Here is a 26,505-nt window from a genome sequence, read left to right on the forward strand (position 1 = left end):
GAGGTCTGGTGGGAAGGACCCACTGCTGAGCAGAGAGGATTTTATTCTTACTGTATAGGGTTTCACCATGTAGCCTTTATTTTGTTTGATTATTTGAAATGAAGTCCTATTACCCTTGTGTTTTCTTTGAGAGGCACTTGAGGAGGTTTAGTTGCTCAGGTTATGGAAATCCAGAGAGGATAAACTAGTAGGAGAAATAAAAGGTAACATGATATCAATCCAGCTGTTACTAGAATCTAGTGTTTGAACTGAGGGAGCGGTCCTGGCAGCCGGGACCAGAACTAGCATGAGGAGTGTATGGGCACCAAACATGCTCTAAGAAATGTGTGCCACAGGGGCACCTGGGTGGCTCAGTGGGTTAAAGCTTATGCCTTCGGCTCAGGTCATGATCCCAGGGTCCTGGGATCGAGCCCCACATCGGGCTCTCTGCTCAGCAGGGAGCCTGCTTCCTCCTCTCTCTGCCTGCCTCTCTGCCTACTTGTGATCTCTGTCAAATAAATAAATAAAATCTTTAAAAAAAAAAAAAAGAAATGTATGCCACCATCCCAGAGACACGGATCATAGATGCAACTGAATAGGAACAATGTCTTTTATGGTCACATACATCGAAGACATGCCACCACCTTATACACTTTTTTGGTCACAACCTTGATCTTATTGAGTCTCAAAGTTGTATTGTTACTATAAACTAGAAAGTATTAAATTTTATTCTAGGAATTTGATGTGGAACTTCAGTCAGTAGACCTATATTAAAAAAATAAAGAACTAAAGAAATTGTTTAGAGTCTTGGATCTATAGCAAAATATACAATATTAAATTTGTGATTGTGTGCTTTAAATTAAAACAAATGATTCAAGTATATATAATGTATATATGTTTTTTTTTTTATGATTACTTGCTTTAATGATGTTTTGATCAACTCACTAAGTTGTACTGGATTTCATTTAGGGCTATATCATATGGAACAAACTGCATTAACCTTTATTTATTTATTTATTTATATTTCTTTTCAACTTAATAGTATTCATTGTTTTTGCACCACACCCAGTGCTCCATGCAATACATGCCCTTCCTAATACCCACCACCTTGTTCCCCCAACCTCCCACCCCCCGGCCCCTTCAAGACCCTCAGGTTGTTTACCTTTAAAAGCAAACTTAATGTAGGTGAAGTGTGGGAACGTAGTTGGCTGAAGCAGCAGCAGACTCTGCTCTTCTTTATCAAATTCAGTTTAGAGTCATACTCGTTGAGTAGAATTGTTCAATAAATTATGGTTGCAAATGTAAATTATTTTTTCTTATGCTTATACTTACTCTCCTTCTTTTGCAGAGATCATAGAGTTAAATTCACATTAATTAAGTGCACATTTACATTTTATTGTTATCTTCTCCTCACAGATGAAGAAATAGAGCTTAGAGCAGTTGAGAAACTTGTCAGCTTCTCAGAGCTTTAACAGCCAAGGAGAACATTTTGAAAGCAAGCCCTGGGGAATGTTTAGGCTTGCATCTGAGGCTAGGAGAGCTGTCTCCCTCTGTGTTCCTTATCCGCTTTCACCTAGCTATTTGCTTGAAGTTAAAACACAGAAGTCATTCTCAATTCCCCCCCTTTCTCACCTTCCACACAATAAATATTTAAGATCTATCCATTTCCACAGTTTAGGCCATCATCATCTCTCACATGGATATTAAGAATATGTTAATAGCAAATGTGTGTATAAACCACTCACTAAGCATTATACCAAGCACCTGACTTATACTTACCTATATTTAATTCTCACATTTACTTCTTGAGGTAAGTGCTATTGTTTTTCTCATTAAAACAAAACAAAACAAAAAACAACAAGAAAACTAAGGCACTCTTGGATTAGAGGCAAAGATAACAAACAGCATCCTCCCTGATTTTCCTACCTTAGTTTTGTTTGCTGTAGTTCCCTTTCCATAGCACAGCTAGAGTGATAGTTATAACATAATAATCTTCCTATGTTGCTCAAGGTGTTAAAATCTTTTTTAAAAATTTTTGGCTTACGTTGCCATTTGGGGTCCATATTCTGTTCCCTTTTCCATGGGGCCCTACTCATGTAAGAATAGTAACTGATGGAAAATTACTGGTGGGAGTTGGGTATCACATGAGGATCGGTGGAAGTGGAGAGCAGGCTGGACCAACACCTCCTTGGTGCCTTTGACAGACTCTGTTTGAAAGATGACTGCCACAATGTCCCCCTTCCCACATGGTCTTATAAAGTGACAATGAGAGGTGCTTCTTTCTCTTGAATCTGGATGGGCTTGTTGTAACTATGGTTGCTCTGAAATCATGAGACTTCCAAGTCTAGATCACAAAAGGAGATGTGACTTCTGCATGGATCATTGGAATTGCTCTGGATCTCTGTGTAAGCAGTCAGAATGCCCCAACACCACTGTGTTATGAGGAAGCCCGGTCTCTCCCGAGGGAGAAGCCCTAAGACTGCTAGACAGAGATGGCCAGCCACCCACCAGCTGCTCCAGCACCAGTCATTGACTGTAACTACATGAGAGACCTTGAGCCAGAAGCAGCCAGGGATGACCTTCCCAAATAATGACCCAGAGAGAATCAAATGATTGCTGCTCTTCTAAGCCATTAAAGTTTGGGATGATTTGTTATACAGCAATATATAATGGGTGCTGTGTCTTGTAATTTATACTCCTTGAGAGTAGCTGTATTCTTGAGGAGGACACGCTCAGTGTTTTGATCCCCAGGTTGTACTGGGAATGGCGTCTTCCTGTCTTCCCAGACTACTGTATTTGGGGCTTGTCTTGCCTGGTGCTGAGCTACAGCCTTGACTTGGTGATTCCAGAAGGTGAGTGGCTAAGACAACTGTGTGCACTTGAACTATGTTTCTTACTGAACTTTCAGCATCTTGGTGTGTCACAGGTGATGAAACACCCATTTTCTCAGTTGATGACTCTGCCAGCTGTCTGCTGCCTCCTGTAGTAGCTTGGCAGGGAGACAGAGTCACTAGGTATACTCACTCTGATCTTCCTCCTATAAGCTCCCTGTCGGGTAGTTCACAGGTGTTCTCTTCTCCCTTCCCAGCTTCTTGACAAAAATTTCCAGCAACACTAGCAAAAATGATCTCTTTTCTGGACCATTTTCCATGGTCTGTTCACTGGGCTGATAGGCCACATTCCCTGCATGAGCTTGAGGAATTAAAGGCACTCCTTTGCTGATCTGCTTGGGTTTTTCTCGGTAAGTCTCACTTTAAGCTTACACCTTTCGTCACTAGTGGTGTCTTACATTGTTTGTCTGTCTCCTTACAATAAGAAGTAGGGTTAATGGCCAACACATTCTATGGATTAAGTCAGTCCAAGCTGGATAAATAGTGACAGAACGGGGGTGGGGTGGGGAATCCCTTTCCTAGTTAGTGGTAAGAATACTTCATCAAAAATATCTCCTCAGATATCAAGATGCCTGTTTTTGTGCCTGGAATTTTACCATTAGAGATTTATGTAATCAAGGACCCTAGAGTGTAGAGGGGGAGACTGAAGGAGCTGGCAACTACTACTCAGGAGGAGCACTGCCATGCCAGGACAATGCACAGGGCACGCTGGGAGGCCAGTAGATCTTGCTGGGGGGAGCGGCGAAGGGGAAGTCAGGGACATCTGAGGAAGCCATAATGTCAGGGTTGAGACCCAAAGCCCAAGATGGCACTGGCCAGGTGAAGGGAAGGAAAGGGAAGAGAAAACCTTCCTCATTTCAGGGATTGAAAAACCACTCTGCTTGTGGAGATGGGTGGGGTGGGGGGTTGGGGAAGGAGGAGAGCAGCAGGATGGGGCAAGAGAAGGTGCAGAGTACAAGCACACCAGGCAGGAGAGTTGGACTCTTATTTTGAGGGCAGTAAGAGCTGCTTGTCATTATTAGGCTGAAGAGGTACAAGGCAAGATTTGTCTTTTAAGAGTATGGCTTTGTCTGTAGTGTAGAGCATTGGAAAGGGCTATGCTGGTCATGCAAGTAAGAGATGCTTGTGTTCTCGAAATGGAAAAAAGTGGACACGTTTTAACACGCTTTTCAGTGTGACCTCAAGAGTATTTTTGTTACCCTCATCCTCCTTAATTCCCAGTTTCCCAGTCCCACACACATGTTGTTCCATCCTGCTAGTCTTTACACGCATCAGCTCTTCAGCAGTGTCAGATGGTACAGCCCTTTCCCCCCTCCACACTTTTTCCTGTCTGTAGTGTTCCTTGTCTTCCACATTTGGTAAACTGTTCTTCATCCTTTAAGATCCATCTCCTCTCTATTTTCCCTGACTTCCTCAGGAAATATCATTTTCTCCTTCAGTAGATTTTCTTTCACTCTTCTGTTACGTGTGTTGTATGCTCCTGTTTCCTCCCTTCAGATCTACTTTCTCATCCTGTCCACCCTGCTGGTTGCCTGGAAAGTCAGTCTGAATGGATTCCAATGGACTCTCTTTGAGAATGATTGGATATCAATGGACTTCTCTCTCTTCTCTGGCTTATCATTGGGTTGGACATTTTCAGGAGAAGAGAAAGGAGGAAGAGAATAAGTTTGGGCTATTTATTCCCCTAGTTCTCTTTCTGTGGGGTTACTCTGGACTGTTTGCCTCCCACAACACAGGTTATACCTAGCGATGCACTGGTAAATGGCTAACAACCAACCTGAGGGATGGGAAATCTCTGACTTGCAGTGTTTGCCCATTTCTGTGGTGTAAATACTCCTACCATGACCAATTTCAAGAAACCAATGTGATGTCACTAAATGTGGAGTTGGGAAGTGATGCACACTGTCTGTTCTCTCAAAGTGGCACAAATCAGCTTCAGCCCCCCACTTCCTCACCCCCCACCAGGTTCCAGTCTTTCCTTGTAGATAATTATATCTGTTGTTCCCCTAGCCCTTCAGGCCTGTGAGGAGGGCTGTGCCACAGTTTTTAGCCTTGGGACACTGCCCTATCTTCTGTGGCTTTCTTCACAATACCTATACCTTTGAAAATAGTCCTTTTATTAGACTCTTCTCAGATTATCCAATTTGTGGTACCATCTGTTTCCTGATGAGATCCTAATTGATTCACCAAGTAGGAGTGTGTGGAAATTAGTCATTTAGAAATCTTTCTCCCGCTGTATTACAAATACTTAGAGTGCAGGGATTATGATTTATTGATTTTTGTATCTCCAATACCTACTCAGTGGAGGGGTGAGAAGGGGAAGAAGAACTAATTTTCAATCAAATACCTACTATGCACCCGATATTGTGTCAGAGGCTCTAGAAATGTTTTCCATTTAATCTTAACAAGTCAAATTAATTCTAGTACAATCATTATAGGCATTTACAGATAAGGAAACTAAGGCTCAGAGTGATTCAATAACTTTTCCAAGGTTCCACAGTTCAGAAGTAGCTGAATTAGGATTTGAACGTGCGTATCTGGCTCTAAAATCTATTCTCTTTGCTCTGTTGCCTCAATTTGTTTTTAGTAAATGGATGGATGTTTTAGTCAATAGAGAAGACACAGTGAGGGCGTCAGAGAGAGATCCCTGCTGAGAGGGATCTTCAAGTGGGAGGAAGATGGCAATTGGCTTCCTTCTGTTCCTTGGAGTAAAGTTTCTAGCAATTTAGCACCTTATGAAATGTAAACTGTTCATGTATAAAGTATTTACACTAAACAGGGTATTTTAGGGAACATCAGGGATATCATAGTTTAGTCATAAATCTGGCAGATATTTGTGTTAGTAGCTTAACAAATTCATATATTATAGCAGTACCGGGCAACGTCTTATCTCCTTAGGTCTTAACATTAGCTTAGTACTTGGAGATGAGGAGAACCATGTTTGTACAGTTGCATTAAATGATGGAGGAAATTGCAAGAATTCAGCTAATCAATTCAAGATAAGTTTTGTAAAAGAAAATACTTAGATCATCCTAACATCTCAAATTTTGTGCTCCAGTCTTTTCATCTAGAAGATACTGGTGGGGGCACCTGGGTGGCTCAGTGGGTTAAGCCGCTGCCTTCGGCTCAGGTCATGATCTCGGGGTCCTGGGATCGAGTTCCTCATCGGGCTCTCTGCTCAGCAGGGAGCCTGCTTCCCTCTTTCTCTCTCTCTCTGCCTGCCTCTCCATCTACTTGTGATGGAAAAAAAAAAAAAAAGAAGTTGTTACTGGTGACCCTACTCAAGACTTGGATCTATGGGAAATCTGCTTTAAAGAAACATCTGTCATATATTTCTGCTCTCTTGAAAGGGCTTGATAAAGCAACTAGTATTTTGTTTTAATAATGAAAAGCATTCTCTGGAAAAGTCGATCTTGTTTTGGCAATTTCATTCTGTTAAAATAGCCTGAAAGGGAACGTAATACGGCTAGTCCTTAAGTCTGAGTGAGAAAACTTGAGTCTGGTTCTGGCTTTGTTACTTGCCTGGGTTTTTGTTCATTTGTTTGTTTTTTAAAGATTTTATTTATTTGGGAGAGAGAGTGTGCTTGCAGGAGTCGGGAAAGAGGCAGAGGGAGAAGGAGAAGAAGACCAGTGAGTGGGGAGCAGGATACAGGGCTCCATTCCAGGACCCTCATATCATGACCTGAGTAGAAGGCTGACACTTAACTGAGTCACCCACGTGCCCTATTGCCTGGTTTTGTTATTACAGCTGAGCCACTTAAGTATGTGTGCCGCAATCTCCCCATAGGTGCCATAGGTAGTTAGATTAGATGTGGACTAATCTTAGACTGTCTTCCTAACTCTAACAAGCTTATGAAATGCTTAAGAATTTTGCTTTCTTTTTAGTAAGTCTATTACAATTTTTCTACATTTATTAGCCACTATGTCTTTTAATTACAATTTTATTCTTTTCTTTTATAGCAATAATTTTATTATTCAGTTAGTCATCCTCTGTCCCTCTCCTTCTCTCTCATTATCTCTCTGTCATTTGTTTACTGTCTACCTATATCCTATAACTACTAAGGAGATACGCTGCCCAGTGTCCAATATGAAGGTATAAAAATAAAGCATCATATTTCTGTCTAGCCATCTATTCCTTAACACATGTTTTGTATATGTGTGTGTGAGTGTGCATGTACACATATACATATATACTTACAGATATAAACATACAATATATTTATATACACATATGAATACTAACCTATCTGTATACACAGTTGTCTTTCAGTAATGGTTTACTAATCAACACTCTTGGAAAAAAGAAAAACACTTCGATTTAGAGCATCTGCCAATTTCTGTAGTGTAACTACTCCCACCATGGTAATATCAAATTAACCAGGGTAAGTTGATGAACGTAGAGCTGAAAAAAAAATGCACAAAATTGGTTCTTGCAAGTGATACAATCTGGCTCCAGCATACCTCTGAGTGTAAGCAGCTTGGGGAGGTGCAGACTGCTCTCTTTAGTACTAAAATACCTATTTTAACATATATTTTGAGAACTGAATACTGAACCTAAAAGTAAGTACTACAAAGCCTGTGCTTTCTATTTGGTTTCAGTTCATTAGGATCTTTACTTTGAATTATTTTTAATAGCTCTCTCTTTCTGTCGTACCAAATGTGTGCATACACGAGCACGTATATGCACATATCTAAATTCTGTTGATTTTTTTGATGATGTCTGTGCATTATGTAATTATGTATGAGTAAATAATACTAAAATATGGTACAGATTTTCTTTTTCACAGGTCATCTATCCTTCCAAATTTAAAGAGAGCTACCTTTAAAATCTGTATTTCTAAAGGGTTTTAAACCTGTAAGCCTTTCCTCGTGAATGTGTCTGTATTTGCTCCAAGATTTTCATTGATTAGTTGTTTATCAAGAGAGTTAGGGCTGGAAGAATCCCCAAACTATTAGAATCAAGTCTGAGAATGATATAAATTTGATATACTCAGAAATCTAAAAAGCTGCACATAGTAATTTGGTATTTAGTCAATCACAGAAAGGCTACAATGCGTTAACTGTTGACTGAATGATGAACATCAAACAGAGAGTGTAATTAACACAGACAGAAGCTTACTGCCAACAACAGTTTGAAACAATTTTAGTCCTCTATCTCCTGCCAACTTTGATATATAAAGAACCCTTCATGGCATGATGGAGAAAATTTGTTTTTGTATGGGGAATTCAGCTTGCACCCCAGAGCCACCAGAATAGTGACTTTCACAAGATAGGAACTTAATGGGTATTTGTTGGATTGAACCAGATCAACATTTTAAAAAATGGGTCCTAAGACACCACACCATTCTTGTTAGTAAATTCTCATTGAATTTCATGAACCAATCGTGACATGTTCTCTGCACCTTCAAGTAGGAAGGGAGCCTTAGCCAGGCTTGCGAACATTTTCTAAAGGAGAGAATACAGTGGTGAATACCTATCTCACTCGATCCAAAGAAAACTTTTACAAAAATAGTCATTGGGAGTTGAAGTGTGTGCTCATGCAAGAGTTGACCTGTGCTGATCAAATGTGCAAGAAGGAATATCAGCTCTAAGGTATCCATTTCAGCTACCACCTGAGCTCTGCGTTAACCACTGACAGTTTATCTGCTATAATTGGAACCAAGTTTCCTTGATCCTTTGCTGTGTCCTGGGCAATCAGCTTGAATTTTGAGCTGAGAGCCAGGTAGGACAGGGCTTGAAAGAGTATGTGGCTGTGTGTGTGTGTGTGTGTGTGTGTGTGCGCGCACACACACACGAATATTACAGAGTATTGTTCATCCACACAGATGGAGAATATTGTCAGAACATAACCATCATCTATAGCCCTCAACTGTCTTTAGCTTACAGTTCAAAGTCATGAGCTGCCCCTGTGTATCTCTCTGGCCTCATCTCCTGCCACTGCCTTCCTTGTCCCCACAGATCAGTCATGCTGAGCTGTTAGCATTTCCTCAAAGCGGTCAGGCTTTCTGACTACCTCTGGACCACAGGACTGCTCTTACTGCTTGATATCTGCTTCTTCCATCCGACACACTCCTTCCACCCCTGACTCAGATTGGTTTACTCCTCCAGACCATTCTGCCAAACCCAGTTCAGATGTCTCTTAGAATGTCACCTTTGTCTGCACTGAGTGCCTATCCTGTGAGGTCCGTTGCATATAGTAACACACCTATCAGTGTCTCTTACGTTGTACTGTAGTTTTTTGCTGCCTGTCTGTTTTCCCTGCAGACTGTATGTTCTTGAGGAAGAGATTGATTATTGTCTCATTATATTTCTAAGACCTTGCACAGCACTTGGCAAATAGTAGGTACTCCATAAATGTTGAGTTTTTCAATATATAAATAATTAAAATTAAAAAATATGTAAGATAACTTACCCGTTGAGTATTCATCTATTCAGTCTTGAGTTGTCTTTATTCATCAGGATTTTCTGTTGTAGCAGTAACACAACTCAAAATCACTTAAGGAAAAACAGGAATTTATTAGTTCAAATAATTGTGTGTCTAAGGAGTGGTGCTACCTACGGGCATATTGAATCCAGGTCTCAGATGATGCCCTTAGAAATCTCTTTTCTCTCCATGTCTTTTTTCTCCTCTGAGGTGCTTTACCCAACAAGTTCTCTCCATGTAATTGGAAAAGATGGTTCTTTTAGCTCTAGGCTTACCTAGTCCAATATAGATCATAATTTCAGAAGGATACTGAATGTCTACTCCAATACACCCAAAATGTCTGTGCTTGGCTCTGATTGGGTTTCATGTTTGCCGTTGGACCAATCACTGTGCTTAGGGCAGTTAGGCATTCTGATTGTTCAGCTTAGATCACATGTAAGCGCCTGTAGATGGTAGGGTTTCTTAGCTGAATACTTCTTGGGAGGTGGTTCTTGGGGGTAGTTTACAACAGGAAGTGATACTGAAGTCAAAAACACAATAGGTTGATTTTGCAATATGATCAACAAATACTCATTTTAACCAGTGTAGCCACTCTGGAAAACAGTATGGAGTTTCCTCAAAAAGTTAAAAATAGAGCTACCCTATGACCCAGCAATTGCATTGCTAGGTATTTCTCTAAAGGACACAAATAGTGATTCAAAGGGGTACATTCACCCTTTGTCATAGCAGCAATGTTTACAACAGCCAAACTACGGAAAGAGCCCAGATATCCATTGACAGGTGAATGGATGAAGAAGGTGTGGTGTATATATACATTGGAATATTACTCAGCCATCAAAAGAATGAAATCTTGTCATCTGCAAAGAGGTGGATAGGAACTTGAGGGTATTATGCTAAGTGATATAAGTCAGAGAAAGACAAATACCATGGGATTTACCTCATATGTAGAATTTAAGAAATAAAACAGATGAACATAGGGGAAGGGAAGGAAAAATAAGAGAAAAACAGAGAGGGAGACAAACCATAAGAGACTTAACTATAGGACACAAACCTACGGCTGCTGGAGGGGATGGTGGGTATGAGGATGGGGTAACTGGGTGATGGACAGTAGAGAGGTCACATGATATAAGGAACACTGGGTGTTAGGGTCAACTGATGAATTACTGAACTCTACCCTGAAACTAATAATATACTATATGTTAACTAAATTGAATTTAAATTAAAAAAAAAAAAAAAAAGAAACCCAAAAAACAAAAAAAGGAGATGTGCATTTTAAAAAGTCTACCACATGTCCAGGCCAATGTAACTCCATACATCTTTTCTGGGCCCACGGAAATGCATCGAGACTAATGTAAAAGAAATCTCTGGAAGACACTCAATTTTCAGGTGCTTAGATGCTGAACTTAGGTTTGTAATGCTATGCGTCTGTCTTGCTCCTTTCATTGAGGAGCCTTTTAGTTATGGCTTTAAAAAGCTTTGTTTAAATTTCAGAATTTTTTTTTAAATTTCTAGCCAAGGCACACAGATAGCACAGAGAGTTATCATCTACCCCATCCCCCAGTTTTCCCTGTTGTTAGCATCATACGTTACTAGGGTACATTTGTCACAATTAAGAAACAACATCTGTGCATTACTGTTAACTGATCGTCACAGTTTATTTGGATTTCACTAGTTTTTTCCTAACATCTTTTTACTTTTTTCTTCTAGGATCCCATTCAAGGTCCCACAGGATATTTAGTCATGATCTTCATGGCCTCCTGCTGTTTGATAGTTTCTTGGGCTTTTCCTTGTTTCCGATGACCTTGACAGTTTTGAGGCATGCTGGTAGGGTATTTTGTACACTGTCCCTCAATTTGGGTTTGTCTGGTGTTTTTCTCGTGGTTAGACTGGAGTGATGGGATATGGGGGAGGAAGACCTCTGGGGTGAAGTGTCATTCTCACCACGTACTATCAAGTGCGTCCTATCTGCATGACTTACACTGTTGACACTAACTTTGATCACCGGCTGGAAGTCATGTTTGCCGGGTGTCTCCAGTGTAACTTCATTTTTCCCTCCCTCTTCTCACACTCTACTCTTTTGAAGCAGGACCATGAAGCACCACTTACACAAGAGGTGGGGAGTGAAGCTTCACCCCCTCTGGGGGAGGAGCACTTACAGAAATTATTTGGAATTCTCCTGTATGAGAGATTGCTCTCTCCTCTATTTATTTACTCAACTATTTTTTAAATGTCAATGTGGACCCGTGGATATTTATTTTTTGCTTTGGGTTACAAGTGAACGCTGCATTATTTATTTTGTTCTGTAAACTGTTCCAGCTTTCATAATTGAGAGCTCTTTGAGTTGGCTCTTCTGTCCCTTTGCCACGCTCCCATCCTTTTGTTTTTTGAGCACTTCTTTACCTTCCGGCTTTACAAGATACCCCATTCTCATTTTGTATATTCCATCCCAGTTCCTAGAATGGGCCATTTCTCCAAGGAGCCCTGGTTCCTGTTGTTGGAGAGTGGTATTAGAAGCTGAGCTCTGGGAGCTGGTGCTGGTGGATGCTGGGGCATCATTATTCCTCAGTCCTCTGGTTCGATGGGGCTGATAAATACATGCTGTATTTGCAAATACTCTAATATGCAAGTCCTCTAAACCTAGCTCATTTCAGTACTTGCTTTTAGTTTCCTTCATTGCTGACCTTTCCCTCTCTCGTCTATGCGTGCTTTCCCCTTGTCCTTCAGCTTGACGCATAATTTGTTTTCTCCGGGCTTCCAAATTTGGCCCTATTTCTTGGTTATGCTTTTATTGCATTTTCTCCTTGATTCAGTGATTATGATGTAAGAAGTAATATGTTCAGCTTGCTCCAGCTCTTCAAATAGCTACTTCTCTGCTGTGTCCTTGCAGACTACGTGTTCTGTCCAAGACTTATTGGTGACACCCAGATGCTAGAGGACATTTAAACAAGGTTTTCTTTCTGGCCTCTGTTTTGAGACACTCGTATAGAATTATAGAACTCTGTTTGGAAAAAAATATGCATTCTGTCTGAATATCCATTTTAAATATGCAGCAAGTGGTAAAGTAAATATTTTGTGCCAGAAAGCTGGATCAGGTTGAAAAAAATTCTAGAATTTTGCTTCTGCAAAGATAGAAGATTCTTTGGAAATTATGGCATTATTGGGAAAGAGGATGAGCTATTTGAAGGGACATAGAAAGACCATCTCAGAGTTAGAAGTAGATACAAGAAATTTTCAGATAGCTCTTTTTATTTCCTTTTAAAAATTGAATATATTTGACATAAAACTTAGTGTAAATTTAAGGTGTATCTTTTTCTCATTTTTCTTTTTCCTTCCTTCTTTCCTTCCTTCTCCTTTCCCTCCCCCCCCCCCCCTTTAGCTATGAGTGAGGAAAAGGATTTATGAAAATCTTTAGGGGAATTTAAAACACCAAACCATGGCAAACAATGTGTAAGGAAGAAAGTGAGATTTGTTCCCAGAGAAACTGTGTAGAAGGTAAGCCCCTATAGAATGAAGGAGGGAAATGAATGCCCACACTCTTACAGGATGCAAGCAGATATTTTAAGACCGGATACAGCCTAAGGTCCCCTGGGTGGGGGAGGGGGGATAAGACATCAGAAGAGCACATGTCACAAGAAGACTCTGGCTTCAGGTTGTATTTGCTGCATAGGTCTGGAAGATAAAACCAGAATTAGATCATCTAATCATTTCTGAATAATAAGAATATTAATGAATAATAAGAATTTTAAATAATAAGAATTTTAGCAAGCAAATTACTCTCTTAAATTTGATCACATATTTACTTGCTTGATTTCTTAGAATAAGTATGAAATGAATAAGCAGTATTTTTAAAATTGATATTACATTTTCCTCAAACCTTTTTTTCTAAAAAAAAAAAACACACAGCTAGTATATAATCTTGACTCTCATTTAGGCTTCTTGGGGAAGGCTGGTTTATTTCAGGCATTCATTAACTCACTCAGTCATCAATCATTTATTGAGCACTAATGAGCCAGACATTATTCGAGGCTTTGAGGATAGAGATTTGAGTCAGTTACAGTCAGTTACAGTCTTTATCAACACCCTTCAACTCCAGAGTTGGGGAATGTAAAGGGGACCACTGTGAGGAACCCAGTGCTTAGGTACTATGCAGGAGGTGAGTGTGGGGTACAGTAGAAGAAAAAGGGAAAGGTGAATCCATTCTATCTGGGCAGCTTCCCCTACCCCAGGGCCCATTGCCAGGACAGTGCTTGAGAAGGAAACCAAATGCTACTATGGCAAATCCTCTAAACCCAAATGTATGCAGACAGAAGGAAGCCATGCTGAAGTGCTCCCTCCCCTTTATGGTCTCTCCTTCTCCCTCTTTTCCTCTCATTCAGCAGAGGTCAGGGGATTCAACTTTCGAAGTATTATCACAATCAAGCCATTTAGAAATCTTTCTCAAGGAAGTGTCTTTAAATTCCATGATCAGAGAATGAAAACTAATCAGGATTTTTGGATTTAAAATGGGCTGGGTGTTGAGGGATGGAATGGGGAGAAGGTGTGCAGGAAAGACATCAGGGACAAGGGGTAAGTCCACAATGGTCTGTATTTCCAGGCTTGGTGAATGGGGAATGATGGAAATTGACAGAGAGTATAGTAGTCATTCAACACAGATGTCACTAGCCAGATAGTGTAGGTTTAAATCCTGTATGACTTATTTAACCCCTCTGTACTTCTGTTTCCTTACCTAAAGGTGGGGAGGGTAATTGTTGTACCCATATTGTGTGAAGGTTGTATGATTTCATATGTATGAGAGCCTTAGAACAGTGCAGGGCACATCGTCAGTGCTGTACAATTAAGTGTTGGCAATTGTTAGATTTATATATTGAACATCTTGTAGGTGCAAGATAACTGTAATAAATACTAGGAACAATAAGAGATTTTCCGGGTAGAATTCCTGCCACAATATTCATCACTTCTAACTCCTCTTCACCTGAACAATTTTTATAACCCATTTGTGCTATCCCTTTAAGGAAATAATCAATCCATCCTTTCTCCATATACCTCTTCTTATAGGTCAGCATTTTCTGTTAGGTTCCATATCAGGCTGTTCATTGAACAAGGAAGTATTTGTAACTGTATGAAAATTTCGGCTTGGAGTGGAAACATCTTCTAAGGCAACAGTATCTGGATAATGAAGAACCTGATTTACCTTGCTGAGAAGGGAGTGAAGTATTTGTATGCGATTTTCTAATAGCAATATCTTCAGATGCTCTGAGGGTCTTTAATTATGTTTGCCAACTGCTAAAACTATCGAAATCATGCTGCCCACGTAAAAACAGCCATTTAGAGTCTAAAATGAACAGACCAGCCATGATGTAGCATTAAAAAGTGCAGCTACTTTAATTGAACATACTGTTAAGAAATAATGAGAAAATGTTGACAATTTAGTCAAAAAGTTTAGTGACTCATCACTTCTTGGGATTTATGAACTGGGATTGCAAGTCCAGGACTGTTGACCAGCCAAGAAGTTCTAGGTGTGGGTCTGTGGGCCATCAATTACCTTCTTTTTCTTTAGTAGTAAAAAAAAAATCAAAAAGGTAAAATCATCATGTTTCTACTGTTTAGGAATACTATGAGGTTAGGGAACTTAGAGAACCTATTTGAAACTTGGAGACCTTAGGTGTGAGTAAGTTTCAAAATAAAACTTTCATATTTGAGTTACTAATGAAAACTGCGCTCAGAGTATACTGAAAACTTTACTTTTAGATGTACATCAGGTAAAACCAGAATCAAGAAAATAGTTTTAGCTTCAAATAAAAATGGGTCCTTTTAAAAAGTTCAAAAATGGGAATTTTGACTGGTCACGATTCCAAATTAGTAGCTGAAAAGACGTTTGGGAATCTCACAGGTGAGCAGTGGTTCCATTTTGAAAGATTTCATATTATGGAGAAGCTGTAAAAAGAGGAATAACTTCACAAAATCTTGATCTCACAAAAAAGAAATAAAAAATAATTCCTTTTGTCAGGTTTAGTTTTGGGGTGCAATCTCTAAGAAATTTGGTATATGCACTAGGGGATTTCACTGATTTTTCCCATCCCCGAACTCTCCTTGCTTCTTATAAAGACTTTCGGTGGGGTTAGTTTCAAAATTAATCGAGGCATTTGAGGGCAGTTGGGCCCTCCGCGCTTGAATAATTAAGTGAGTACCATTAAAGAAAAGGCTACACATTAGTAACTTGGAAGAATCAGAGTGGATGAACCACTTTTCAGAACCTGCATGACAATTTTGAAAATTAAACCCAGTTAATAGAAAAAAATGCTAAATCAATGGCCATAAAATTTAATGGGTTTATAGCAGCCTTAACACAGTAGGACTGAATTATCATGTTAATTTAATTTCCATTTCTAAATGAACCAGAAGGCACAATAAAGGTCAATTAACCAGCTACCTTCCCTGTCTTCTTTTTCTTTTACTGCTGGTTTTAAATCACATTCAGCCCCAAAGCGCTCACACTGCTTCTGGAAACTCATTAGTTTTTCTTGAAATTAAAACAAAAAAGAAAAAAAAAAAAGAAGAAACAAAAACTAACAACTAACCATGTGCTGAGAACAACCACTGGGAATGTGCCACAATTATGGGGATATATGTATTCAATGAAAAAGCTTTACTCTTGTCACATTGAGGCTACAAACAGTCACACCAAGCCTAGGGAAACATACAAGTTAAAGGTCTCAATTATAGTGTTTACCAAGTGTTCATCTACAGTGAAAAAGCTGTGTGTGCTACTCTTAACATTTATGAGGCGAATAAGGAAAGAAACTCCATCTGTGTAATGTGGGTCTGTTGTTAGTACAGTGAGAACCTCAAGCTTTTCACAGCCTGCATTTTTCACATTGAAATGTGTCACTTTATATTAATAGGCTTTTATTATGGTTTTTTATTTATTAAAAAGGGGGGGAAAAAGGAATCCGTTTGTTCCTTCTCACGAGCAACAGAACTCACTTCTTGTTTTTGGTGTAGTTAATTAATTTGCAGTGTATTGCCTGTAATTTGATACAATGTGGATCAAAAGCTTCAAACATTCTGGTGTTTTGCCAGATTAAAAACAACATCAAGGTCATTAGATTTGTGAAGAACAGATATTATTTATTTTAAAGATTTTACTTATTTATTTGTCAGAGAGAGTGAGCACAGGCAGACCGAGTGGCAGGCAGAGGCAGAGGGAGAAGCAGGCTCCCCGCTGAGCAAGGAGCCCGATCTGGGACTCGATCCCAGGACACTGGGATCATGACCTGAGCCGAAGGCAGCCGCTTAACCAACTGAGCCACCCAGGCCTCCCAAGAAAAGATATTTTTACTTTTCAAAATCTTTATAATCACTAAAATTGGTTTCTAACCCCAGTGTTTGTCAGAATTGAAAGAATAATGTGTAGATATTGCAAAATGATCATACCTTTGATTCCAGTAGGAACATCTTTAAAATAAAATAAATATTGGTTGTGAAGTATCGCGCAGCTGGTGCCGGGTAGCTTTCCATGAACGTTAGCCTTCTTTCCGTTCCACCTCTTCAGCATAAAGTGGACAGATGAAATATTCATAATTTAAATTTTAGTTGTTTGGAATTATTTCTTAGGATTGTAAACATTTAAGACAATAATGACTTCTCTACCTTTGCTTATCAAATTCTTCCATCAAAGATACTGAATTTAAGTGTAATTTTTTTTTTTAAGATTTATTAATTTATTTGAGAGAGAGAGAGAGTGTGCATGCGAGTGTTGTGTTTGTGCCCAAGGTGGGTGGAGCAGAGGGAGAGGGAAAGAGAGAATCTCAAGCAGACTCCCCAGTGGGCACAGGAACCCCAGTTCCATCTCAACAATCTTGAGATAATGACCTGAGCCAAAATCAAGAGTCCAATGCTTAACTGACAGAGCTACTCAGGTGCCCATAAGTGCAATTTAGGTCAGGAGTATGAGTTTCAGTTTATGGCTAACATCTTTTTTTTTTTTTTTTTTTTAACAAAAACGTGTAGTTCACCTTTCATTTAGTAAAAATCTGCCCTGTTACCTCCCCATTCACACCAAAGATCAGTTGATTTCTGTCTACCTCTCTGTCCATCTATCTATTTATCATCTAGCTATCATTTCTAGAGACATTAAGTAGGATTTAATGATCTCATGACAATTTCTGGACTTAAAGTGAACACATGGCATGCAGAATGTTGATGTAGGGTTATATGTTCACAATATATGGATTTGACAAATACACATATACCCACAGATGCTACTGGTTTTGAGAGGCATCCGTTTTTTTTTTCTCTGAAAATTTGTAGTCTAGCAACAGAAGCCAACCTTTCTTTTAATTGGAACCTGCTCAGTCGACTCCTCGAGTTCCTCTAATAAAAGAGAAAAAAAATGGAAATCTTTCCCCTGAAATTCTTTAAGCATTAAATACATTTAAATGATTTTATTAATTGCATGTGTATAATAAGCAGGGCTTTTATGAGATGGAGGGATTTCGTTGCTGTTTTACTCCCGGTCTTTCTTCAGCTTGACATTGGGGTTGCACCTGTAAAGCACCCATTCTGTCCCGTGTGCAAGCTGTCTTCTCCTCGGCTCTCCCTCGTCTCTACCCCCCAGAGCTCTCAGTGAGTGCAGCCTTCGGAGCAAGTGTGAGCCAAGTGCTGCTGTGGCCTCTTGCCACTTGCTGTTTGCTACAATTGATGAGGATGCCCTGTTACAGTGGATTCTCAAAAATTATTGCTGATTAACTGAACGGTATCATATCCTATGATGTAATGACCCTGTCCTCCCCCCATCTTGTTCTGAGACTGTAGGGGCTGCCTTTAACCACTGGGGCACTGTGTCATGAATTGTGTCACGGAACTGTTGATATGATTAAGCTGTTGGAGTCATGGAAGTCACTAGACGGAGGCTGACCACGTGTAGGCAGGGCGTGTAGAGGGGCAGTGTAGGTGCGTGGGAGGATAACGGGAAAAGAAAGAAGAAACATGAAGAAGAGGAAGCGTGTAACGAGAGAACAGGAGAAAGCTGTGGCAAGGCATGCCCTTCCTGACCATGTCCACGAGGCAGGATTCCCATTTATGCTTCTGCACAGCTGTGTCCCGCCCCCCCAACCCCAACCCCTGCTTACTGACCCCTGCCAACATTACTGCTGGTATTACTTACAATGTCATGGTCAGGTCCAAGGACGATTGAGTTCGGAATTTTCTGTCTTTATGGTTTTAAGGAATTTTCTTCCGGGTGAGAGTCTAACTGGTGTCTCTTCCAACCATAAACTGGTATTTCATAAGCTTGTGTCTCCCAGGGGTTGTCTTATCAGAATCTGAGTGCATTTCACAGGTTTTCTGCCATCTGGCTGTGTGGTTTTGGGAAGGCACTTTACTTTTCCAGGCCCTGGTTCCCTCAGTGGTGAAAAGAGTTTGCCCTTTGATTCTGAAGGAACCTCTGGCTCCTATATTCTCTGAAGCCCCATTTCAAGCGTGGGGTATGATTACAAAGCAGGACCAAAATGCCCTGCCTTTCCCCTTTTCCTATAGTTTACCTATCTTGTGCAAAGATGAAGTGATATGAACTGATGTTTTGCTGGACTAGTATGTGTCTATGTATATGCTTGCATACATATATGCATATATAATACATGTGTATGCTCATATGCACACATATATGAACATATATTTATGTATATAACAGGTATATGTTCATCATATATACAGATATATATAGATATGCATTCTATAGTAGTTTGAAATCTTATTATGGTAGTAAGTGACTTGGAGGCAAAATTTAGATGTTGCCTAAATAAAGAGACAATAAAAAGAGGGAAAAAAGTCTGTTTTTTGACTTCTAAAATTTTTTGACTTTTACATTCTTCTATTGAAATGGGTCTAGTGTATGTGCAGACATATGTTTGGTTTTAATCAGCCTGTTTGGAGAACTGGAGAAAAGTGATACTTATTTACTCACTTAAGAAACACGTGTCCATTTTTATATTACAGTATATATGTTTTTTAGTGACAATATTTTACATACACTCCGACTTCACCCAGAAAACTGAAGCTAGCACGCGAGGAGAGGGAGGCTGGTGCCTTGCATGAAGTGGGCCTTGTGGCCCACTGGTAAAGGAAGATGGAAGTTCGTTACCTAGCGGGACTGACTTGACCTTATTAAAAGACATGTTTGCTAAGAATGTGAATTGGAAAATGAAACAAGATGGGATCAGGAGGGAGACAAACCATAAGAGTCTCTTAATCTCACAAAATAAACTGAAGGTTGCTGGGGGAGGGAGGTCGGGAGAGGGGGGTGGGGTTATGGACACTGGGGAGGGTCTGTGCTATGGTGAGTGCTGTGAAGTGTGTAAACCTGGCGATTCACAGACCTGTACCCCTGTATATATATATATATATATAATATATATTAATATATATTATATATATTAATATATAATATATAATATAATATATATTATTATATATAATAATATAATAATTATTATAATCTAATAATAGATTATATGTTAATTTAAAAAAAAAGAATGTGGATTGGAAGGAAAAATCTTGGGAATGTATACTTTGTTTTACATTTGGAGTGAATGAATAAGGGTGTGATGTGAATGGAGCTTGGGTACCCTTCCCTCCCACTGCCTGGCCTCTGTCAGGACAAGAGGATAGGGACTAAGGAAAACCTGGCCAGGACGGCTGCGGCTGCGGAAGGGCCCTTCCTGCAGCCCGGAGAGCCTTCAGAATCCCTTCCCTGCAAAAGCAGAAAGAAGAGGGACACAGGTGACAGCTGTAGGTCTAAGGCCCTCTCTCATTTTATTTCTCAGCTGGGGGCTGGATGTTCTCATTTACAGGCACTTGTCCCTTCCAGGTCTGAGAAAAGAGATGGTTTCTCCCTCCCTAACTCTGTCATCTCCGTATCTTATTCTTTGTTGCAGAAAGAAAAGGAAAACAAAGCACTAGGTTGATTTCCTTGAGAAGTGTCCTACTTTGATGAAAGTACACAAACATAGTTGAGAGCTGGGTGAAGTGGGGCGGTCAGCCTGTCTCCTGCCCAGCGTCTAGAGAGGCTGTCCATGCAGCCTGGGCACCGGGGAAAGATGAGGATGGCTCAGGTAGATACAGAAAGATGGGTATGATGTGCCTGAGAACCAAGTAAATAACACTTAAGCCCTGTGGGCACCACCCAGGATCTCCACTGTAATCTGTGAAAGGGTGGGCTGGCTCTGTTGTTTCTCCATCGCCTTGTCTGTGGTCACGGACCCACTGACTCAATATGAGCTTCTTCTCTGTGTTGGGCACCGAGGCCCTGTATATAAGCTGGAATAAGTCTACCAAGGGAAGACGCTGAAAATAACGAGAACTTTGATTTTGAGTTTACAGTTTGCCAGGCTTTGTGTTAAGTACTTTATATGCGTCATTTCATTTAATCTTCTGATGACCCCATTTTTCAGGTGAGGAAACTGAGACTCTGAACCTCTCAGGGGCTTCCCCAAGACCACATAGCTAGTAAGTGACAGAGTCAGATTTGAACTTGAGACTGTTTTACTTGGGAACTTCCCACGAAGAGTTCATCGCACTAGAAGGTGATAAATGCAATGAGGGAGGCGTGCCTGGGGACTGAGGAAACAGAGCAGAGGGATCGACCCCACCATTGGGAATTTAGTCAAGACATTTGGAGATAGTGGTTTTTGAGTATAACCTTAAACTATGGGCCTGAAAGCAGATTGAAATATATTGGTGATTTGACACAGAGGGCATAACTTGTGAAAAAGAGTGTGTGCGGTATTACAAGGGCTTTGGTGTTTCTTTCTTTCTTTCTTTCTTTTTTTTTTTTTAAAGATTTTATTTATTTATTTGACAGAGAGAGATCACAAGTAGGCAGAGAGGCAGGCAGAGAGAGAGGAAGGGAAGCAGGCTCCCCACTGAGCAGAGAGCCCGACGCGGGACTCAATCCCAGGACCCTGAGATCATGACCTGAGCCGAAGGCAGAGGCTTTAACCCACTGAACCACCCAGGCGCCCAGGGCTTTGGTGTTTCTGAAGGATCATGTGTCAAACAAAGAGTTGTGGGAGATGAACCTGGAGAGGTGGGTGGGGCCAGCTCCTTGTGGATCTTTTATTTTTATTTATTTATTTATTTTTTAAAAAGATTTTATTTTATTTATTTGACAGACAGAGATCACAAGTAGGCAGAGAGGCAGAGGAGAAAGCAGGCTCCCTGCTGAGCATAGAGCCCGATGCGGGACTTGATCCCAGGACTCTGAGATCATGACCTGAGCCGAAGGCAGAGGCTTTAACCCACTGAGCCACCCAGGCGCCCCTTTGTGGATCTTTTAGAATCTATGATTTAGCCAATAACAAATGAGCTTGGAGCCTGTACAGTGGGCTGGGAGAAATGTGATGGGGGCTGGCCATGGCAGGTGCCACGGAAGGGTGAAACAAGGCAAGGGAGGGAAGACCTGATGGCCAGCTGGGTGGACAGAGGGAATGAGAGAGGTGAAAAAGGTGTAGGAAGCCTCCCAGGCTTCTAGCTTGGTGGGATGGGTGGAAATGCCAGCAGTGTAGACACAGAGGATCCAGGAGGAAAACAAGGTTTAGAAGGGTGTTGAGAGGTTTTATTTTTCACCAGTCAATAGTTATAACCCCATATTATTATTAAGTTTTTTCTAGTAGGTTAAATTGGTAATGCATAGATTTCAAACTTACTAAAATTTATAGCTAATTATGTTTTATAATTTCATAAATAAGAACTATTTTTTCTTGGCTGGGGGACATTAAATACATTTGTTTTAATCTCAAAAAATAAAACAGAATTAGGTCAGCTATAATTTTATGGGTATTTATGATAACAACCACCTACTGAGCATGGCACATGGTTCGGGTCTTGTTCTATGACCGTTACCTCCATCAGTTCCATTAATCTTGCCTTCAGTGATTTTAGTCTGAAAACCCAAGTTGTACCACTGTGGAGTATGGAGACCTTCTGGTGTGGCTCTGGCAGTGGTGAGTTTGAGCATGGCCTCATCCCCATTGCCTGGTGACTAAGACCCAGGAAGACAGCTTTGTGGAAATAAATCAGAGAAAGCTGTTTCACCACAAACTACGAGGATGGAGTGTGTCCTTGCTTCAGAGTAAGTTTGTATTCTAGTAATCCCAATTAGAAGCGGTGTGACTTGTGGATGTTCATAGAACCATTATTCATAACAGCTGACATTGGAAACACCTTACATGTCCATCTGCTGGTGGATGGACAGTCAAAATTGATGGAAAATCCACTGAATATGACTCAGCAATAAAAAGAAATTACTGACACATGCATGCTTATTATGGACGCACCTCAGAAACGTTACACTATGGGAAAGAAGCCAAGCACAAGAGACCATGAATTGTATGACTCCATGAACTGTCCAGAAAAGGTCATTTTCTAGAGAAAGAAAATAGATTAGTGGTTGCCCGAGTCTGGGGGTGAGATGGATTTAATGTATGTATGAGGAATTTTATTGGTATAAAAATGTTCTTTAATTATGGTAATGGTTGCATCCATTTGGTAAAGTTACTAAAAATCATTTAATTGCACCTGTGAAATGGGTGAATTTTATGATATATAAAATATACTTCAATGAAGTTGTTAAAAAAAGAAAAAGATGGGGAGCCCTCCTACACTCTTGGTAGGAATGCAAGCTGGTGCAACCACTCTGGAAAACAGCATGGAGGTTCCTCAAAATGTTGAAAATAGAACTACCCTATGACCCAGCAATTGCACTACTGGGTATTTACCCTAAAGATACAAACGTAGTGATCCGAAGGGGCACGTGCACCCGAATGTTTATAGCAGCAATGTCCACAATAGCCAAACTACGGAAAGAACCTAGATGTCCATCAAAAGATAAATGGATAAAGAAGAAGTGGTATATATACACAATGGAATACTATGCAGCCATCAAAAGAAATGAAATCTTGCCATTTGCAACGACGTGGATGGAACTAGAGGGTATCATGCTTAGTGAAATAAGTCAATCGGAGAAAAACAACTTTCATATGATCCTCCTGATATGAGGAAGTGGAGATGCAACATAGGGAGTTAAGGGGGTAGGAGAAGAATAAATGAAACAAGATGGGATTGGGAGGGAGACAAACCATAAGTGACTCTTAATCTCACAAAACAAACTGAGGTTTGCGGGGGGGGGGGGGGATGGGGACGGGGGTTGGGAGAAGGGGGGTGGGGTTATGGACATTGGGGAGGGTATGTGCTATGGTGAGTGCTGTGAAGTGTGTAAACCTGGCAATTCACAGACCTGTACCCCTGGGGATAAAAATATATTATATGTTTATAAAAAAATAAAAAATTAAAGAAAAATAAAATAAACAATGGCAGTCCCCTGATGAGCTACTCTTCCAAATGGGACTAGCCTCTTGGAAAAAAAAAAACAAAAAACAAAAGCTATGCGACCTTGGCCAAGTTCTTCAATTACTTTGTGTTTCCCCGTCCTAATCTATACAACGGGATGATGAATTTTTAGTCCTTATTTAATCTCTAGAAACATTTGGCTCAGGTTATCATTTCCTGCTCCCCCTACTGCTGGCCCCCATTTGTTTGCTGGATGCTTTCCTGACTTGATTTCTCTGACACTGAACCCTTTTGATTTTTTCACACCAAAGGCTGGAATTGGGTTGTCGGAGAGTGTGGGGACTGTTTTAATTGCTTCACTCTGCAATTAATTATCCAACTAAGTGCCTGGGGTATGCATCCTTATTTAGCTAGCTTCTGCTACTTCTGATGTTGGGATTGTTCTGGGTTCTGCCTGGGATATTTTGGGATTTGTTTGAGAGATTTTTTTTTTTTTCCCAACACCTGAATATCACTTCAGTTTCCTTAGCTCTGTGGGGATTTTTATCAATCATTTCCCATCAATTTCTAGAAAATCTTCCATGTTCAGTTTTGCTAGAGACATCTCTCCTGATATTCTGAATTCATTACAGATTCACTTTTGTTTTTATATTTTACTTGTTGTGTCAGTAAGATTTTGTGAGGTGGGGGGCGGAAAGAAAGGATATGCTGGATGTGCTACTGAGATTACATTCAGGACTGACGGGCTTGTTCATCCAGCTGCCCACCGTTGGCTTCTTCACAGGGAGAGCCTTCATCCAATGACCCATTCTACACAAGGCTCTACCTTCTAACCCAATTTGCTACGATTCTGAAGGACCACCCAGGTTCAGAGCTTCCTGGGGCTGGCAGCAACTTTCATTGAGAATCTGCCTGGCCTAGCTTCTCCCTATTTTTCTCCCCTTTTTTCCATAGGAGTTGACCTCAGAGGAACCCCCTAATCAGCCTTCTCTATGCTAATCTCCATCTTAGAGTCTGTTGTCTGGAGAGCCCAACCTGTGACAGAAGAGATGTGAATATATTTGTCCATTCAGCCATCAGGAGTGCTTTTTTACAAGGCTTATTTTGAGATCAGGAGCCTTTTCAAATAAGATATTGAAATGCACAAATTCTTTCTATCCAGAAGGTGAGGCTAATTTTTCTCTTTAATGCCAGCTCACTTCTTTTGACTTTTGATAGAAACATCAGGCTCAGCAGGGTTCCCATCTTCTCTCTTCCTCCTTCTTCCCACCTCTGGTACCACGTGACCTTGACTTGTGACCTCAGCTTCCCTCTTCTCTTGGGCTAACCTAACTCTAAATGGAAAAATGTTAGCATTTGTCTTAAGTCAGGCTTTCCTCCAGCAGATCCAAAGAGTAGGGTTGGTGTGTAAGTGCTTTATTAAAGAAGTGTCCCTGGAAGAAAGAGAAGAAGTAGGGCAGAGAAGGGGAGGAAGCCAGCCGAGACTGAGGTCTCGTGGAGAGTTCTATGGAGGTAACGTGATGGTTAATTTTATGTGGCAACATGACTGGCCACAGGAGGCCTAGAGTAAACATTATTCCTGAATGTGTCTGTGAGGATGTTTCCAGATGAGATTAGCAGCTGGATCAGTGACCTTGGTAAAGTAGGTTGTTCTCCACAAGACTGTGCAACTGGGGCATCACCCAGTCACCTAGGGGTCTGGAAGGAACAAAAGGCAGAAGGAGAGGAATTTCTTTTTTTTCCCTGCCTTCCTGGCTGAGCGTAGACACATCTCATTCTCTGTCCTGAAACTGGGATTTACACCACCAGCTCCTCCATTTCTCTGGCCTTCAGACTTGGACTGAATTATACCACTCTTTCTTGGTCTCCAGCTTCCAGCTAGCAGACTGTGGGACTTCTCAGCTTCAGTAATTGTGTGACCCCATCCCTCATAACAAACCTTTGTCTATCCATCCATTCATCCACGTGGTTCTGCTTCTTTAGAGAATCCTGACTAATATAAATAGTGTTTGGTTCTCAGAAGAATTCTGTGATGTAATTTATGCCTCAGAAATTTTTCTTCCTGAGGCAGAAGAGAATTTTGTACTCTTACACCCAATATTCAGATTGATTGGCAGTGACTCCTTGTGGCGGGGCCAGGAGCTGGGAAGAAAGCTCCCAGGTACTTCTGGCTGTCTGTCCATGCAGAGGAAAGCCACTCCAGTACCATGAGGTTGTCCTTCAAGAATACAGATGAGGGCTGGATAGTGGGAGCAAAAGCACACAGTAGCTAGGGAAGGGGCATTCAGAAGGGTCTGAGGGTATCTTGGCGGACCAGTGATGCCATCTGTTTCATGGTTCAATTACCAGCATCCTTATCAGATTAACTTTGGTGCCAGGCTCCAATTTTGATAGTGGGTCAGGACAGGAGACTTGAAAACCGACCTCATAAGTAGTCTGTCCCTAGGCTAGTAGAACTTATAGAATATTTAATTTTGTGTTGGGCTGCATTCCAGTGAGCCTGCTTGAGTGAGTTAGTTGCAAAATGCTCCATTAAATAATGAAATGAGTTAATCTTTTTATGGAATTGCTCTGTATTTGCTAACAAAATGCAAAAAGTCTTTGCCAAAATCAGCAATCCTAGTATTGGTCTAATTGATATTGAGCTGTTCCTCATACTTGTAATTGCCCACTAAGCTTAGTGGCTCCTTGAGGCCACTCTGAGAATGATAATAGGACTGTGTCATCAGCATAAAGGAGGGTGCTAGGACAGGAGGTCACGTATCCAGGTTATCAAAAGATGTATTAGATGGTTTGGGGGAAAATTAAAGAGGTGGACTATGACATTTGTACTATTTGGGGCTGTAAGCTGCTCTGTCAAGAGCC

The 26,505-nt window shown here is 40.6% G+C and overlaps 1 long non-coding RNA gene across 2 annotated transcripts in view; it reads left to right on the plus strand.

Moving 5' to 3' along the window:
- Positions 1-26,505, plus strand: part of LOC131826607 (uncharacterized) — a 204,234-nt gene that overhangs the window by 24,164 nt on the left and 153,565 nt on the right. The gene's annotated exons all lie outside the window — the stretch shown is intronic.

The sequence above is a fragment of the Mustela lutreola genome, chromosome 3, assembly GCF_030435805.1.
Source record: "Mustela lutreola isolate mMusLut2 chromosome 3, mMusLut2.pri, whole genome shotgun sequence".
NCBI lineage: Eukaryota > Metazoa > Chordata > Mammalia > Carnivora > Mustelidae > Mustela > Mustela lutreola.